The 16,576-nt window shown below is 40.1% G+C and overlaps 1 long non-coding RNA gene across 1 annotated transcript; it reads right to left on the bottom strand.

The window, feature by feature from the left end:
- Positions 1-899: 899 nt before the first annotated feature.
- LOC114471463 (uncharacterized) lies at positions 900-15,927 on the bottom strand. Its single transcript, XR_003674974.1, has 3 exons — positions 15,813-15,927; positions 11,975-12,092; positions 900-959 (listed from the first exon to the last, which is right to left on the bottom strand). It is a non-coding gene; the product is annotated as an uncharacterized LOC114471463 (long non-coding RNA).
- Between the last annotated feature and the right edge of the window lie 649 nt (positions 15,928-16,576).

Here is a 16,576-nt window from a genome sequence, read left to right as displayed (position 1 = left end):
ACGAGTGGTAATCATTTGCCTGACAACAGCTATTTACCGCTGATCTTGCAGTCTGGCTGATTTTTATCGTATAAAGCCCAAATCCTGCATAGTATTTGGCTGTCATAACCACGCCTGGCTGAAGGAAAATATATCATTTTACAGAATACCGACAGAAAAAGGCCAAAAACAGAAATTATAGATCCAAGCACTGAGGCGAACAAACGTAAATTAAAACACATGGAGCACAAAATCAAAGTGGTCATCTGTTTACAGTAGACATTTTGTTAATGGTAGATTGTGTATTTGAGGGATCTAATTTCTTCCTGACTGATTTTATGACATTATGAATTATCCTACATTTAAACTGTAATTTATTCAGTAATGTCTGAAATGTTTATGGCTAGTACGTCTAACTTGAAGACAAGCAACGTGAAATTAACAGTAAATATGCAATGCGTTGACTTGTATATTAACTGTAAGTATATTAAGGAAACAAATGTGCTTCATATACCCAGTTAAGTTATATATTATTATTATTATTATTATTATTATTATTATTATCATCAGGGCTGCCAAGTTTCAGAAAATGACAAGAGTGAGACTTGAGTGACCTGATGCGTTCCGGCGAAAAAAAACACAAAAAGTCATTTTTTAACATGACTGTCCTGTTTTAACGTTGATTTCTACCTTCAGACTGATGTCATCACCTCCATACCAGCAGCTCTCCCTGCACTGTGGCCTCCTAATGCTAGTTTTAATCAACCACAAATTAAAAATGAAAACTAACAAGAATTTTGACAAAATACATTTATTTGTCAATATTTCACATCAACCAACTGTCCATCATTTATCTGGGGACATGTCTCATGTTGTAGGTGTTTGTCACAGATGTTGATGCCTTGATGACAAAGGCAGGGGGCTCCCACTTAAAACACTGTGGCCCAAGGCAGTGCTACCTTTACCTCAGCTCTCCTTGTCTGTAACAAAAAGGACGTCATTAAAAAGATAATCATGTAAAAAAAAACATTAAAACATCAAGTGATCTTTGATTGAATGAATGTCTTAGCAGCAGACTCAATGTCTATAGAAATACTGTAGTATTTCCCACATTAATTAATTAAATAACACTGGTTGGAGCAGCCAGGATGGACTGGATATTCCAGTCAGAGAATCAGGAGGACTGGATGATTTAAGAACACTTCTTTAATGATTACAGCTGATTGGGGATTGCTATATTCAAGATGGCGCCGGTGTGTCTGGTGTGCCGCTTGGCTCTGCTCAGTTTTATTTGTTTTATGCTGATTTTAACATCTGTTACAAGGACCATCGACTCACTGCTGGTGTATAATTGCCAAGAATTGCTAAAAATAAAAGAAACGGTGCAATCGTGTACCATTCGTGATGCAAACAACAAGTCAGGTTCATTCTACCTGGCCGACCTGCCTGCGCACCTCCTCAGGGTGAATGCGCCGCTGCCCAGGAAGCGTAAACGCCGAGGAGTCCGATCCGGTTGGCTCGTGAAGCTGAAAGCCTGGTTGGCTCTTTCTCCCACCGCGGTGTGGTCCTCGGAACTTCCACGGGATTACAGAGACTGTTTTTTTCCGCTATGTCTCACGACGCACACTCGCTCCAGTTGGCGCTTGGTTGGTGCCCATTATCGGACAACGGGAGGATCTCTGCGCGCTGCGCCCTCGCCGCTCTTCTTTCCGGGTTTCTGACGGTGTGTCCCCGGCTAACCTCAGGCCGCTGAGCTGGGTAGCTCAGGCGGCTACTACAGCTTCTACGAGGTGCGCACTCGTGAACGCGAGGTCTGTGGCGAATAAAACTTTCATCCTCCAGGACTTCTTTAAATCGTGCGATTTGGATGTACTGTTTTTAACAGAGACTTGGATCAACAGCGGTGAGTCTACTGCTTTCTCAGAGTTATTACCTCCAGACTGTACTTTTATCAACGTACCGAGAACCACTGGTCGTGGCGGAGGTATAGCTACTGTTTTAAAGAACTGCTTTTATCACAAAGTGGTATCTGAGAGGTCTTTTTCTTCATTTGAACTGAGCTGTTTTGAGCTGCGACAGGCTGACCCAGTATTGTGCGCTGTCATTTACAGACCACCGAAGCACAACAAGGATTTTATTAGAGACTTTTATGAATTTGTTGCTTGTGTGCTCACGCGTTATGACAGGGTTTTAATTGTCGGAGATTTTAATGTGCATGTATGTTGTCCTTCTAAACCCATGGCCAGAGAGTTTTTGGACTTGGTGGAAGCTTTTAATCTGACGCAACATGTCACTGGCCCCACACAAGTGCACGGGCACACGCTAGACATTGTGTTGTCCTGTGGTTTTCCTGTGAACAATGTCGTTGTTGGAGATGCCGTGTTTTCTGACCACAGCCCTGTCATGTTTGATCTTATTTTGGACTTGGAGGTGAAGCTGTCTGGCGTGCGTCATGGTCGTGTTATTAAGCCCGACACGGCCGCTGCTTTTTCTCCTCTTTTTACTGCATCGTTTCTGGATCATCTAAACTCCGCTGCATCTATGGACACCGAGCAATTGATGAACTCTTTCACTTCCACCTGCTCTGAAGTCTTGGACAGTGTTGCTCCCCTCAGAGCCATATGTCCTAAGCCAAAGCAGGAACCGTGGCTCAATGACACTACGCGCACAGCTCGGCATGAGTGTCGGAGGGCAGAGCGGAGGTGGAAGAAGGACCACTTGGAGGTCTCGCACCAGATTCTTAGAGAGTGCTGGAGAAACTATCAAAGTGCTGTTAAAGCTGAAAAAACTCAATATTTCTCTAACTTGATCTCGAATAATGTCAGTAAGCCTCGAGTTCTTTTTAAAACGATTGGTTCTGTTTTTAATCCGAGTCCGTCCACTTCATTGGAGATGACAAGTGGAACTTGTGAAAAATTCCTCTCCTTTTTTAATGAGAAGGTTGCTGCTATTAGGGCCAACATATCTCCCTTTTCAGTGTGGAGTTGTGTATCCACCAAATGCTTAGCTGTTTTCTGTCAGTTTGAGTCTGTGTCATTGTCTGTGCTCACAGGGATAGTTAAAAAACTTAAACCCTCCTCCTGTCCCACAGACCCGGTCCCTCCTCGCTTTTTTAAAGAGGTTTGGGACACCATTGGCTCTTCTGTTAGGGAGATCATCAACAGCAGCTTGGCTACTGGCATAGTGCCAGCTTTTTGTAAGAAAGCTGTAGTTGAGCCTTTGATTAAAAAACCTGGCCTTGACACTGCAAATTTGGCGAATTATCGCCCAATTTCCAAACTACCATTGGTATCAAAAATTTTAGAGAAATGCGTTTTTGCACAGTTGCAACCTTTTTTAGATGAAAATGGCACTTTAGACCCATATCAGTCAGGCTACAAAGCTTTGCACAGTACTGAATCTGCACTTTTAAAAGTTTTTTAATGACCTGTTTTTAATGACTGATTCTGGAGGTTCTGCCATTTTAGTGCTTTTAGACTTGACGGCTGCTTTTGACACAGTCGACCACACAATTCTTTTAGATCGCCTAAGAGATCGCGTGGGTGTCAGGGGGACTGCGTTGGAGTGGTTTAGGTCCTACCTGTCGGAGAGGTCATTCTCCGTCAGGCTGGGGGACTCCACTTCATCTTCTGCCCCACTTCACTGTGGAGTCCCCCAGGGATCTATCCTGGGTCCCATTCTTTTTGCGATATATCTCCTCCCACTTGGAGAGATTTTTAAGAAACATGGCATGTCTTACTATTTCTACGCAGATGACTGTCAAATTTACATGCCCATTGCAAAAAATGACCACAGCCCCCTGTCCCCCCTGCTCCACTGTCTGGGTGACGTCAAGGCTTGGTTAGCCCAGAATTTTTTAAAACTGAATGAGGGAAAAACAGAAATAATGGCATTTGGATGTACCCTCGCAGACTTGGGATCACTCCAAAAGTATTTGCATCCCAAAGTCACCAGCCTTGGCGTCACCATAGACAGTGATTTTAAATTTGATAAACAGATCAATGGCGTTTTAAAATCGGGTTTTTATCATCTTCGTCTTTTATCCAAAGTTAAGCCTTTTTTATCATTTAATCTTTTTGAACAAGTCGTGCACGCTTTTATTTCAAGCCGTCTGGACTACTGCAACGCACTTTACTCGGGCATCAGCCAAAAGGCACTTTACCGCTTGCAGTTAGTCCAGAACGCAGCGGCACGACTTTTAACAGGGACCAAAAAGCGTGAACACATCACCCCAATCCTTGCTTCTTTGCATTGGCTCCCTGTTAAAATTAGAATTGATTTTAAAATTTTATTGTTGGTTTTTAAAGCTTGGAATGGACTGGCCCCTCAGTATATCACAGACCTCATCCAAATTTACCGACCCCCGCGCGCTTTGAGGTCTGAGGGCCAGCTCCAGCTCGTGGTTCCGAAGGCGAACCGTAAAACTAAAGGGGACAGAGCGTTTTCCGTTGTCGGCCCTAAGCTGTGGAACGCTCTGCCCCTCCACATCCGTACGGCCCCCACCGTGGAGTGTTTTAAATCTCGTCTCAAAACTCACTTTTATTCTCTGGCTTTTAGCACCGCGTAAGTTGTGTGGTCCTCTGTGTCTTTTATTTTTGTTTTTGAGTTTTATTCTTATTTATAGTTTTTAATGTGTTTTTATTTATATTTATTCTTTTAAACTGTTTTAGTTTTATACTCATTTAGTGGCAGAGCTCATTTGTATTGTTTTGGTTTTATTGTTGTGGTCGCATGTTCAGCACTTTGGAAACGTTTTGTTGTTTAAATGTGCTATATAAATAAAGTGGATTGGATTGGATTGGATTGTTCCAGAATGACAGCATATACTTTCATGTAGGTACATATGTATTTGTGTGTGTGTGTGTGGTCTGGAAATACAATAAGAATGTGAGAATGAATTAGCAAGATAATAACAAAGATAAACATAGGAACACAACATTTACCCAGCAGAAACCGAGCTACATTATAAGCCTGCACAAGCACTGCAGCAATCCTATGCTAAGTTAGCATTAGCTCAGATGACAGCAGACAGGCCTGAAATGTCTGTCCAAACAGCAGTCAGTGTCAGCAAAATACACATAAACATCAGCAATATATATTCAAAGGTAAATTAAGAACATTTAAACAGTAAATTAACTTACTTTAGAACAGATGACGCACACCTGGTAGCTCTGTCAGAACAGGACATGGAACAATGTGCAACACTTAAAGAGGCACGTGTAGAAACATGGAACAAACATTACTTCCCCCCAGTCTTCCCAACACAGCCGCCCCCAATTGTCAGTCAGGATAATTGTCCATCCCCGGGAAGACTGCCTGGAGTACTATCTTCTTCCTCAGCCAACTGAGGAAGAGGGATCAACCGAACGACCAGACGGGTGTAAATCTTCGATTTCACCTTAACAGAAGCTGTACATACCCAACCATCTGGAGCAGGAAAAGTCTCAGTCACAATACCCACTGGCCAGGATGCTCTTGGGAACCGTGGGTCGACGATGAGGACCACCTGCCCAACACGGAGCTCCCTCGCCTCGGTCGTCCACTTCTGACGATCATGTAGGCCTGGAAGGCATTGGCGGGTGAAGGAAGACCAGAAGTTATCGGCGAGCACCTGACTGTGTCTCCATCGGCGCCTCCCTAACAGGTTTTCGTTGTCGTAGAGGGCTTGTGGAAGAGAAGAATCTCTGCGACCCATGAGTAGCATGCTTGGTGTCACAGGATCAGGATCTGCTATGTCTGCTGAGACGTACCCAAGTGGCTTGGCATTCAGGATGCCTTCTACTTCGGTGAGCAGGGTATGTAGGACTGGCTCCGGGACAACTTGCTCTTTCAAGATGACTCTTAGAGAAGCCTTCACTGATCTGATTTCCCTCTCCCACATCCCTCCAAAGTGGAGAGCAGGTGGAGGATTAAACCAGAACCGGATCTTCTGCTCTGCAAGCTGTTCTTGGAGCTGTGGACTCATAGCTTGAAAGGCTTCTTGTAACTCACGACAACCACCAGTGAAGTTTGTACCATTGTCACAAAGTATCTCAAATGGTTTGCCTCGACGTGCTATAAAGTGGCGAAGACCGAGCAGGAAGGCGTCGGCATCCAGGCTTTCGAGGAGGTCGATGTGCAAGCATCTTGTCGTCATGCATTTGAATAGAACACCCCACCTCTTCTCTTGGCGACGACCTATCATCACCAGGAATGGGCCGAAACAGTCCACTCCAGCTGAGTAAAATGGAGGTTTGTAAAGCCGCAGTCGAGCAGGTGGGGGGTCCACCATTCTTGGATTTTGAGGCTTAGCATGCCAAAACTGGCACTCACGGCAGCTGTACTGGTGTTTGCGAATCTCCTCACGCCCCCTCAGGATCCAATACTGACGTCTTAATTCTGCTAGGATACGCTCTGTGCCTGGATGATGGAGCCTTTCGTCACATTCCCTAATAAGCAGTTTAGTGGTAGGATGTCTCGAATCAAGGACAATTGGGTGAATGGTTTCAGCTTCCAGATCAACTGCTCGCCGAAGCCTGCCCCCTACACGGATGAGGCCAGTTGCTGTCTCATACTCTGGAGCGAGGGAACCGAGCCTGCTGCCAGAAGGTACTGGACTGAGTCTCTTTATTGCTTTAACTTCTGCAGGAAAAGATTCAGCCTGGGCTTGGACTAGCACAGCTCTTTCAGCAGCGATGAAGTCTGAAACATCAGGGGTAGCTGCCCGTTATGGGACTGCATAGTGGCTTGAACAAGGTCTGTCCATGTAAGGAACTGACTGGCTTCAGGTAGTTGGGAGGCAGATGGTGCTTGAACAACTTCTATGAAAGCACTCTTTTTGAGCTCACTTTCATCAGGTTCTGCAGCAGCGCTGGGCATAGTCGGCCACCGGTCTGGAGTTTCAGATAGGAAAGAAGGACCAGATCTCCACTGTCGGTGACTCTGCAGCTCCTTTAAGGTAAGGCCCCTGGTAATATGGTCTGCAGGGTTGCGAGGTGAATCAACGTTCCTCCAGCTTGTGAAGTTGGTCAGTGTCTGAATTTCGGCTACCCGCGTACCAACAAAAACCTTGTACCGGCATGACTCAGATTGCAGCCAATGAAGGACAGTGGTGGAATCGGACCAACATATGACTTGATGGATTGGGATGGTGAGTTCCGACTCTATCAGTTTTACGAGTTGTGCACCAGTTAGTGCTGCGCTGAGCTCAAGCCAAGGCATAGAGAGGCATTTCTTGGGACTCACTTTTGAACGGGCGAGGAGGAATGCGATGTGGATGTTACCTTGCTCGTCAGTCGTACGCAGGTAGGCGACTGAGCCATAGGCTCTTTCAGAGGCATCACAGAACACATGGAGCTGTCTGATTGCTGTCGAAGTATCCGCATTTGGAGGTGCATAGGCTCTGGGAAACTGCACATGAAGGAGGTTAAAAAGCTCTATAACCCAAGCAAGCCACTGCTCTTTAAATTGTTGATGCTCAATAGGATCGTCCCAGCCCAGGTCTTGCTTCCAAATGTCCTGGATGAGAACTTTGGGTCGGGTTGTAAACAGTATGATAAACCCTAATGGGTCATACTGGCTTGCGAGTGTCTTGTAAAGGTTCCTCAGTGTAGGTTGAAGAGGCTCTGAAGGGCGTTGACGATAACCCATGGTGTCATCAAGGCAATTCCACTGCAGCCCTAATGTGGGCTCGTCCAGGTCAGCACAATCTCGGGACAGCCACTGTTCGCTGCTGACAGATCTAGCTTCAGTGGGTAAGTGTTTAATAACTGATGACAGATTACTTGCTGATTGCCTGATCTCAAAACCGCCTTCTGCCAGAAGTTGCCTCAGTCCATCTATGACAGTCTTAGCGTGGGCTGGATCTGGTGTGCTGTAAAGGCAGTTGTCAACACAGAAGGCCTGGGTCACATCTTCGGCGATACCGGGATGGTTGACTTGGGATCCTTGGACATGGTGTTGCAGTGCATAAGTTGCACAGCATGGACTGCATGTGGTCCCAAAGGAAAGGACTTGTCACTCGTAGATAATGGGTTCTTCCTCTTGCTGCATGATTCTCCACAAGAAGAGCATGATAGGTTTGTCTGCAGCTAGTAGAAGTACTTGGTGAAACATACTTCGAATGTCACCACTGATGGCCACACTGTGTTGGCGAAATCTCAGGAGCGCTCCCAACAATGTTGGCCCAAGGGTAGGTCCTGGGAGGAGTTGCTCGTTCAGTGTTTGACCTTTGTATTGAAAGGAGCTGTTAAAGACTATGCGATCCTTGCCGTTGTGGTGCACGATATGGTGCGGGATGTACCAGGACTCGGCAGACCCTCATCTCACCTGGATTAAAGTACTCCTGGAGCCAAAAAAATACCTTCTCAATGAAGACGATACAGTAAATTAAATGATATACATTTAAAATTATATAGAATAATGATTGTTTTAATTTGATATGATTTATATTGATCATGTAAATGGAAACTTAAAAATAGTTCACAATAAAATAAACTGACATCAAGAAATAAAACAGTATCTAGCATCTTCAAATTCTTACATATCTCAGTGTACATGAACACAATGTTATATAAAGAAGATTTTTTTAGTTAATGTATTTGAAAGGCCACATAAGTAACTTGAATTTGATAACACATGATCATGTGATCACCACATGCTAATTGCTAATTTCTTGCCACACATAAAACATACATATTTAACCTGCACATTGGTGGTTAAATGAATTCCAAAACAATTAAAAGCTCTGTTTTCTTCCAGAATAGTGTTTGTGTTGGTTTAGTTATCTTACCAGGGATTTAAAACTCAGTAACTGCACGTCATTTATTTTAGGTTAACAAGTTGTTATATCTTGATTTTATTTGTCATTAATAGCCTCTGTAAAAAATAACTTTATTTCAATCAATTTTTTTAAAGCTATAAGGAGCCATTGCAAAAGAGTCAAAGGGCCACATTAGGCCACATTAGCCGCAGGTTGCAGACCCCTGGCCAGGGAGAATCACAGCTGAAGATCTGTCCTGGCATCATAGTCCATCAGTTCTGGACCCTCCATGATGATTCTGATGAGCGTGTACGGACTGAGCTCAGCACGTTTTTCCTTTTTACTGCTGCTCACAATGTGAGCGTGCACTCAGTGTAGGACTCGTTATTCCTGGCTCCATTCGCGGACCGCGCGCACTCCAAAGGAGCACATTGGTGTTTATACTCGTTGCATTTACCGTTGCAATACCCACAGCAAAGTTGCGTGAGCGTGCTCGGCTTTGCAGTCATGGCAAGGCCACACCAAACCTTTGGTTTAGAAGATCCTGAGTGGCATCGAAGCAATGTTTTGTCTATAGACCAGTAGACTAAATTCTGTAAATTGTAAATGTGTTGGACCTGCCCATATTTAGGCATGACACAAACCTATGGCATTATCTGTGTGCTTTCCCCAAAAGACAGACACTTCAGAATTGAAGGGAGCATCAGAACATAATGTGTACTGATCATTCATTCACTTCTTGATCAAGTAAATAAACCTTTTCAACGCAAGACATCCTGGACTCCTGTCTACTCTCTCCAATGACGTATGGGGCTACATGAGTAAAATCTCTAACAGCACGTAAAGTAGTAGTAATCGTGCTTCTTGAATGGATTGTTTGTTTTTGTTTCTTATTGTTTATGAAAGCTGATAATACAGAAATTGTGTTTTTCCTTTATGATTTGTTAAGGTTATGAACCTGAAACTGAACCTCCTGAATTAACAAAGTTAATTCAAAAATGAAAAGGAAAAGGAACTGAGTTATCTGCGTTTTCTAGGCCTTTCAAGTTTGGCATGTTGAGGAAGAGTACGAAACTTGATAAACACAAGCTTTTGTAAGACAACAGAATTTAGGAAATATAATTTAACATTTAATTGGAAACAGATGACCAAAAAACATTTTTTTTTAACTAAAAATAAAGATTGTGCCTGTATTGAATAAAAGTAAAGGTTGAGTACGAGTTAATTTAAATTTTGGCACAGCTTTAGTTTTGATCCATAAATGTAGATACAAAAGCCCTGTTTTTCACCTTCATCAAATTACTTTAAATATTTAAAAAAAATGCAATTCAGTAATTTGATTCAGTCAAAACACAGTCAATTGAAGGATCTAGCTTAGCATTCTTATGAAGGTTTCTGTCTATTAGGCTTTATTGCTAAAAAGTAATCATAACATATCAGAAAATGAGGCTCTTGATGGGCTGAAATAGAAGTTGATTTTAATAAAAGAAGCAAGTCATACAGTTCTAAATGTGTTTTGGCCCCCTCTAGGATGTGCGTTTGTCCGATACTTTGCTAGCTGCAGTGTACTTCCCGTTTACAGTGGCGCTACATTTTTTTGCGGGATGCCGTGCCAACCACGGTAAAACAGAAGAAGAAGAAGCATTGTCAGCGTATGTCTGTTTACATCACGTGCACCAATCATGGCGAGTCAATGCGAGAGCAGGATGAGCTTCTCAGAGTAGAAATAGGCGCATTATTTTACCAATTTGTCTCCAAAAGATGCATCAGTGAAACTCTAAGCTAACGCTGCTATGGTGGACGTGAGGGATACCTCTGCACCGAAACAACAGCGTATGGATTTTAACAGACTGTGACTGTTATCCAGGGACAGGTCAGCCAAACTATTGCACGGTATGTTGTTGTAAATATGCAGCCTGTTGCTACTGCTGAGTCACTGCTAACAGCAGCTCATTTTGCTTTGTGTAGCTGAGAAAAATGTTGTGAATTAGTTTTTCCATATTTATTTATTTATAAGCATTTTCAACAGCAGAATGTGCACTTAGAATAAGCACAGCTTACTTTACATCACTGTGTTAAGTTTGAAAAATTGCGGGGTGGTGTGTAGCTCAGTGGGCTGAGCGCCCGCCCCATGTACAGAGGCCATAGCTCCTCACCTGCAGCAGGTCCAGGCTCGATTCCCGGCCTGGGACCCCTTCCTGCGTGTCATTCCCTGCTCTCTCCAACCCCCTTCCTGTCAAGCAACTGTCATATAAAGGCCACTAGAGCCCAAAAAATCCTTTAAAAAAAAAAAAAAAAAAAAAAAAAAAAAAAAAAAAAAAAAAAAAAAAAAGTTTGAAAAATTGCAGTTTTATATTTTGAGCAGCGGTTTTGTGGTTTTTATGCACTTCATTTATGGTTGTTTTATAGCAGTTTTTGTAAAGCAGAGTTGGTCAAACTTTTTTCCGAATGTTAATTCAGATTGCTTTAATTTATTTATTGTAGATGGTTTTTTGTGTTTATGTTGTACATTGTTGCTAGTTTTTGTACTTAAGCTGTATGGGAACATTCCAAGGCTAAATACAACTGTTTTTATGATGCTGAAGCCACTCTTCTCCAAAATTAATGAGCCTTTATTAATTGGCTCCAATGCAAACACACCTCTTCCTGTAAATAAACAGTTAATGAAAACGAGCATAATAAAAAAGTGATATTATTAGATGAAAAATTTAAAAGATCTGTTAACTCACTCATCAAATATCATCTCAACATTACTGTACAGATTCACAATATTAACTAATATTATTTCCTCGATAAGAAAAGGCATATCTTGATAAAAACATGGTGACATTTGATCCTAGAACTGCTTTTGTCATGCCAATATTTAAAATCATGTAAAACTGTGATGTGACCTACATTATGAGACCAATATGTGTGAAGCTCAGAAAGGCAGGGGGCGTGTCATAACATTATAACAACTATATTAACTGATTACACTATAAACTAAGTATTCACACATATATTTATAATGACTTTTACAATTAATATTCAATAATTATAACATTATAAAGTTTTAGGTTTACGAGACCATCAAAATTGGTTCCTTAACCCGATTGGTCTGTAATGCTGGTGAGTAAACCTGAAAATTGCTCTTGTAAACCATGTATGCACGCACACACACACACACACACACACACACACACACACACACACACACACACACACACACACACACACACACACACACACACACACACACAGATCTCACTGACTCACTCTCTTGTGCTGCTGTTTCTCCAGCTTGTCCTTGGCCTCCTCCAGCTCCTTCTGGATCTTCTGCACGTGTTTGTTCATCTTCCTGATGGTGGAGTGAAGGATCTCCCAGATGAAAAGCCTGCACACACACGTTGACCCCGTTAGTACACACACACACACACACACACACCAGTGTTTCTCAAAGTGTGGGGCGCGCCCCCTAGTGGGGAATAAAGGTATGAAAGGTGGAGCACAACAAACTTTTTAATTTGAGGCCAAATGCCTTTATGAGATAAATGACACTAAACAAAACGCTGACACACAAAGAAAGTAATAATGAGAATCTAGAAATGTAGCATAAATTAGATAATTAGACTCCATTAGATATGGACCAGGAAGAAAATGTAACGTGGAACTAAAGAGCAAAAATAATGATTTAAAATGATTGAAATCTAGAATTATTCCCTTTTTTGGGGGTGAAGGTCACATTAATTACATAGGGTTAGGGTCATTTTTTTTACAGTGAAAAATAGCCAGAAATCTATCAAATAAAAAACACTAAAAAAAATATTTGTAAGACATGCAATTTTCATTTTCCCATGTTGTTTATACATTTAAAAAAACTAAAAATGTTTTATTCACGCTCATTATTTAATATTTTCAAATGTGAGACTAATTACAATCATAAAATAACACTTATTGTGAGTTAAAATGTAAGAATTTTGAAACATTGATTTAAGACATTTTAATGACAATTAAGGCCTTATTTTTAGATTCATGAATTTAATGCTTTTTAAGACTTTTTAAGGATCTGCGGGAACCCTGACCTTCATACAAAGTGGGGAACATACAAAAACGTTTGAGAACCACTAGTGTACACACACGCACACACACACACACACACACACACACACGCACACACACACGCACACACACACACACACACACACTCAGCTTAGGTTTGTTTGTGTAAACATGTTGTTACAGGATTCCTATAGTTTTAGTCAAATGAAATTCAAGACTTTAAGACTTTTTATTGCCATTTGAAATTAAATTTAAGACCAACATCACAGTCAGCATAATTGGGGAGAAAAAAAAGCCACATAAATTACATAGGGTTAGGGTAGATTTTTTCTATTGTCTAGTGCAGACGTGCAACTGGCGGCCCCCCAAAGTAAAAACACAAAAAAAAAAACAGTCACAAATCTTTAAAACAACAAAAATACAAAAATGAAAACCATTAAGAAAACAACAGTCTTATGGAAAATACATGAAATATATTAATAAATGTTAGCGGTGGGACACGATTCAAAAGTCTATCGAATTAGAGACTATGTAATTAATTCATCTATATTATTGTCATACCAATATTTGACACAAAAAACAACATTTTTTTAACTTGAATGGATTTTGGTATGAGACTAAATCAATAAAAACAATAAATGAGCTTAAATAAGAAAATAGTGTTCATGATTTCCATCGTATTTGATTCCCTCCATAATATTCAACCCAGATTGATCTTTTTTTTTGGTTTTATGTTCAGATACGGGGCTCCCATTTACTACGCCAATCAGAGTCTGTTCAAGAAGTCGCTCTACAAGAGCATCGGACTCAACCCGCTGAAGGACAAAATACGACGCATCAAGTTCAGGAAGGAGACAAAACCCAAAGAGGAAAGAAACAACCTTCACGTGAACGCTGAGGGGAAAGAGGATCTGTGTAAGGAGCACGTCATCGAGGCCACAGCTGTAGCTGTGACGTCCGTTAACGACAGGAAACTACGACGCATAGTCATCAACTGCAGCGCCATTTTGTTCTTGGACACGACGGGAGTGACCGCACTGAAGGAAGTGCGTAAGGACTACGAAGAGCTGGGTGTGGAGGTGGTGCTGGCTCGCTGTAACACCTCCGTACTGGAAACGCTAGAAAGATCTGGGTTTTATCCCACCGGGAAAACCGGAGAGAACAAAATGACCTTCTTCACCATCGCAGACGCCGTCCATCACGTCCAGAACATCAGCACGCCAAACGGAGACTACGACAGAAAACAACTGGAAAAACATAAACTCCTGAATGTGACGTCCCTGCAGTCTTTATGATTTTATAGACGAGGAAACACGTGTCAAACTCAAGGCCTGGGGGCCAAATCCGGCCCCTTTGAGCAGTGTTTCTCAAATGTGGGTACGATATGTTTGTTTTTAGTTAAAAATGATAATACAAAACATTACCTGCAACTCAAAAAACAACAACAAAAACACACAAAATAAGTGAAAAATATACTGAATAATAATAAGAACAAACAAGAAAACACAAAATGATGATAAAAATGAGCCAAAAACCACTGACAACCACTGTTGTAGAGCATCCATTTCAGCCTGCGGCAGCAAGCTAAGACAACGTTAAAGAAATCATAAATTATTGTATAAATTACCAACTAATTCAGTTGTAGATATCTTCAAATTAATACACAAATTCAATGAAACGCCACAGTATTAGCAGGTCTCACATTTTCCCCATGCTTATATCACATGATGGAAGTTATTTTTTATCTCAAATTATTAAAAGAACTCTAAATGTTTCCAAAAATCTTCCAATTCTCTTCAAATTACGCCACAAAATCTCCTCAAATCACATAAAAATGGGCCACAAAATCAAATGAATTGAAGTGAAGATCCTGCAGGGACTGAAATCTGTCATTTATTGCTTTGGTATTATCAGTGCCATTATATTTATCTTATATTTCGTCTTTATTTATTATTACATCTTTTATCTTTAGATTGGAGTGTAAATGTTTATATATTATTATATAATTGTTTACGTGGGGCGGATGCATCAGGAATATCTTCCAAATGTCTCTCATTCGGATGAATAAAATTATGCTTTAATGGTTCAAGGGTAAATGTTTTTTACATTTGTTTCAAAATAAAAGTACAATTTCCATGTGTCTTTTGATTCATTCCACAATATGCCACACAGATTGAACTTTTTTGGTTTTTAATTCGTAAAATAATTACTTTGGAAGTAAATGAGCACAGGGAGAACATGCAAACTCCACTACAGATGTAATATATTTCTGAGCTGTATTTTCAGGAGGCGCTGTTTCCATATTTTAGGTAAAGGTGAGGAAAAAAGGGGCCAAATTGTGACATATTTATGTCTAATTATATCGTTAGCAGGAACGACCCATTATATAAGCAAATGCTAAGGAATTAAATAACCAAAGCACTGATATTATTAGGATATTTAACTTGATAGTATTATTAATTTGTTTTAATGACAATTAAAAAAAATTGTTTCACTAATTTATTTCATTGTAATTTAACATCATTTTAAAATAACCATGTATTTTTATGCAAATGTAAAGAATGTTTTATACAATTAGGATTGCCATGATAGCCGAGGCCTAATTTATTTTAATCCTGATATATAAATATATATTAAATAAGTTGATCTATAGATTGATAAACATATTATAGATGGATAAATTATTAAGAAGATTAATATTCCTAATTTAGTCGAGACCTAAACACCTAAGAAAGCTTCTATAATAATGTACGTATACTAGTATAGTTTCTGTGTTCATAATTTACAGTACACAAGATAATTGGGACCCAGCCTGCGCACACACACCAATACTCCTACACCACACATAGTAAACATGTTTACTACAGTAATGCAGTCAAAATTGCACATTAAATTAAATAATTTTGACATAATTCTGCTAACAAAGACCATTGAAAATATCTGATAGAAATCAATGATTAAGCTAATGCTAATGCTAATGCAGTGCTAGACGACGTAGGCTTCAGGAAATGCAAATATTCTAGTTGTAATTGAACTTTAGTAATTGACAACATACGGGGAACACCTGCCTTCGACGAACGAGTGTGTGTCTTCACTGCCGTGCACTTTTAAAACTCGGAGGAGCTGTTAGTTTTTCTCCGGCGCCGCCATTTTTGTTTCGGTCCGATGACGTCATCCACTATGTTGACGGATGACAAGGTCGTAGTCAGGACAACGCAGGTAAAGATAAAAGAAACGTTTAGAATCGAACAATCTATCAGTTACTGCTTGGATGGCTCTGATAAACAACTTTATTGGTTTTAAAATCCTTTAAACACTGCAAATATAGACCAACAGGTGTCCTCATTTCTGAACTAAGGTTAGTTTCTTGTAATATTAGAAACTTTAACGACTAACTCTGTTAAAATATTTAATGAAGTTCGTGAATTTAAAAAAAAAAAGTAAATACTGCTTGTTTATTATGAGGTGACAAGTGTAAGAATTTAGTATAAAAGTTATAGCTAACACATTTTTCTCATATTTAGCACATTTTCCTACATTTAACACAACATTTAACCACATAAAGCATAAAATCTAAATATTTAAATCTAAATCTAAATGGTAAATGTTATATCTAAATGTTATATCTATATCTAAATATTTAATCTAGATCTAAAAGTTATGTGTAAATGTTATATCTAAGACTAAATATTTAATTTAAATCTAAATTTTATATATGTATATATATATATACATATATATATTTATGTATGTATATATATATATATATATATATATATATATATATACATAAATATATATATATATATATATATATAT

Source organism: Gouania willdenowi, chromosome 10 (genome assembly GCF_900634775.1).
Source record: "Gouania willdenowi chromosome 10, fGouWil2.1, whole genome shotgun sequence".
NCBI classification, from domain to species: domain Eukaryota; kingdom Metazoa; phylum Chordata; class Actinopteri; order Blenniiformes; family Gobiesocidae; genus Gouania; species Gouania willdenowi.
Note: the sequence above shows the minus strand (reverse complement) of the source record. Positions and strands in the feature narration are given on the sequence as shown.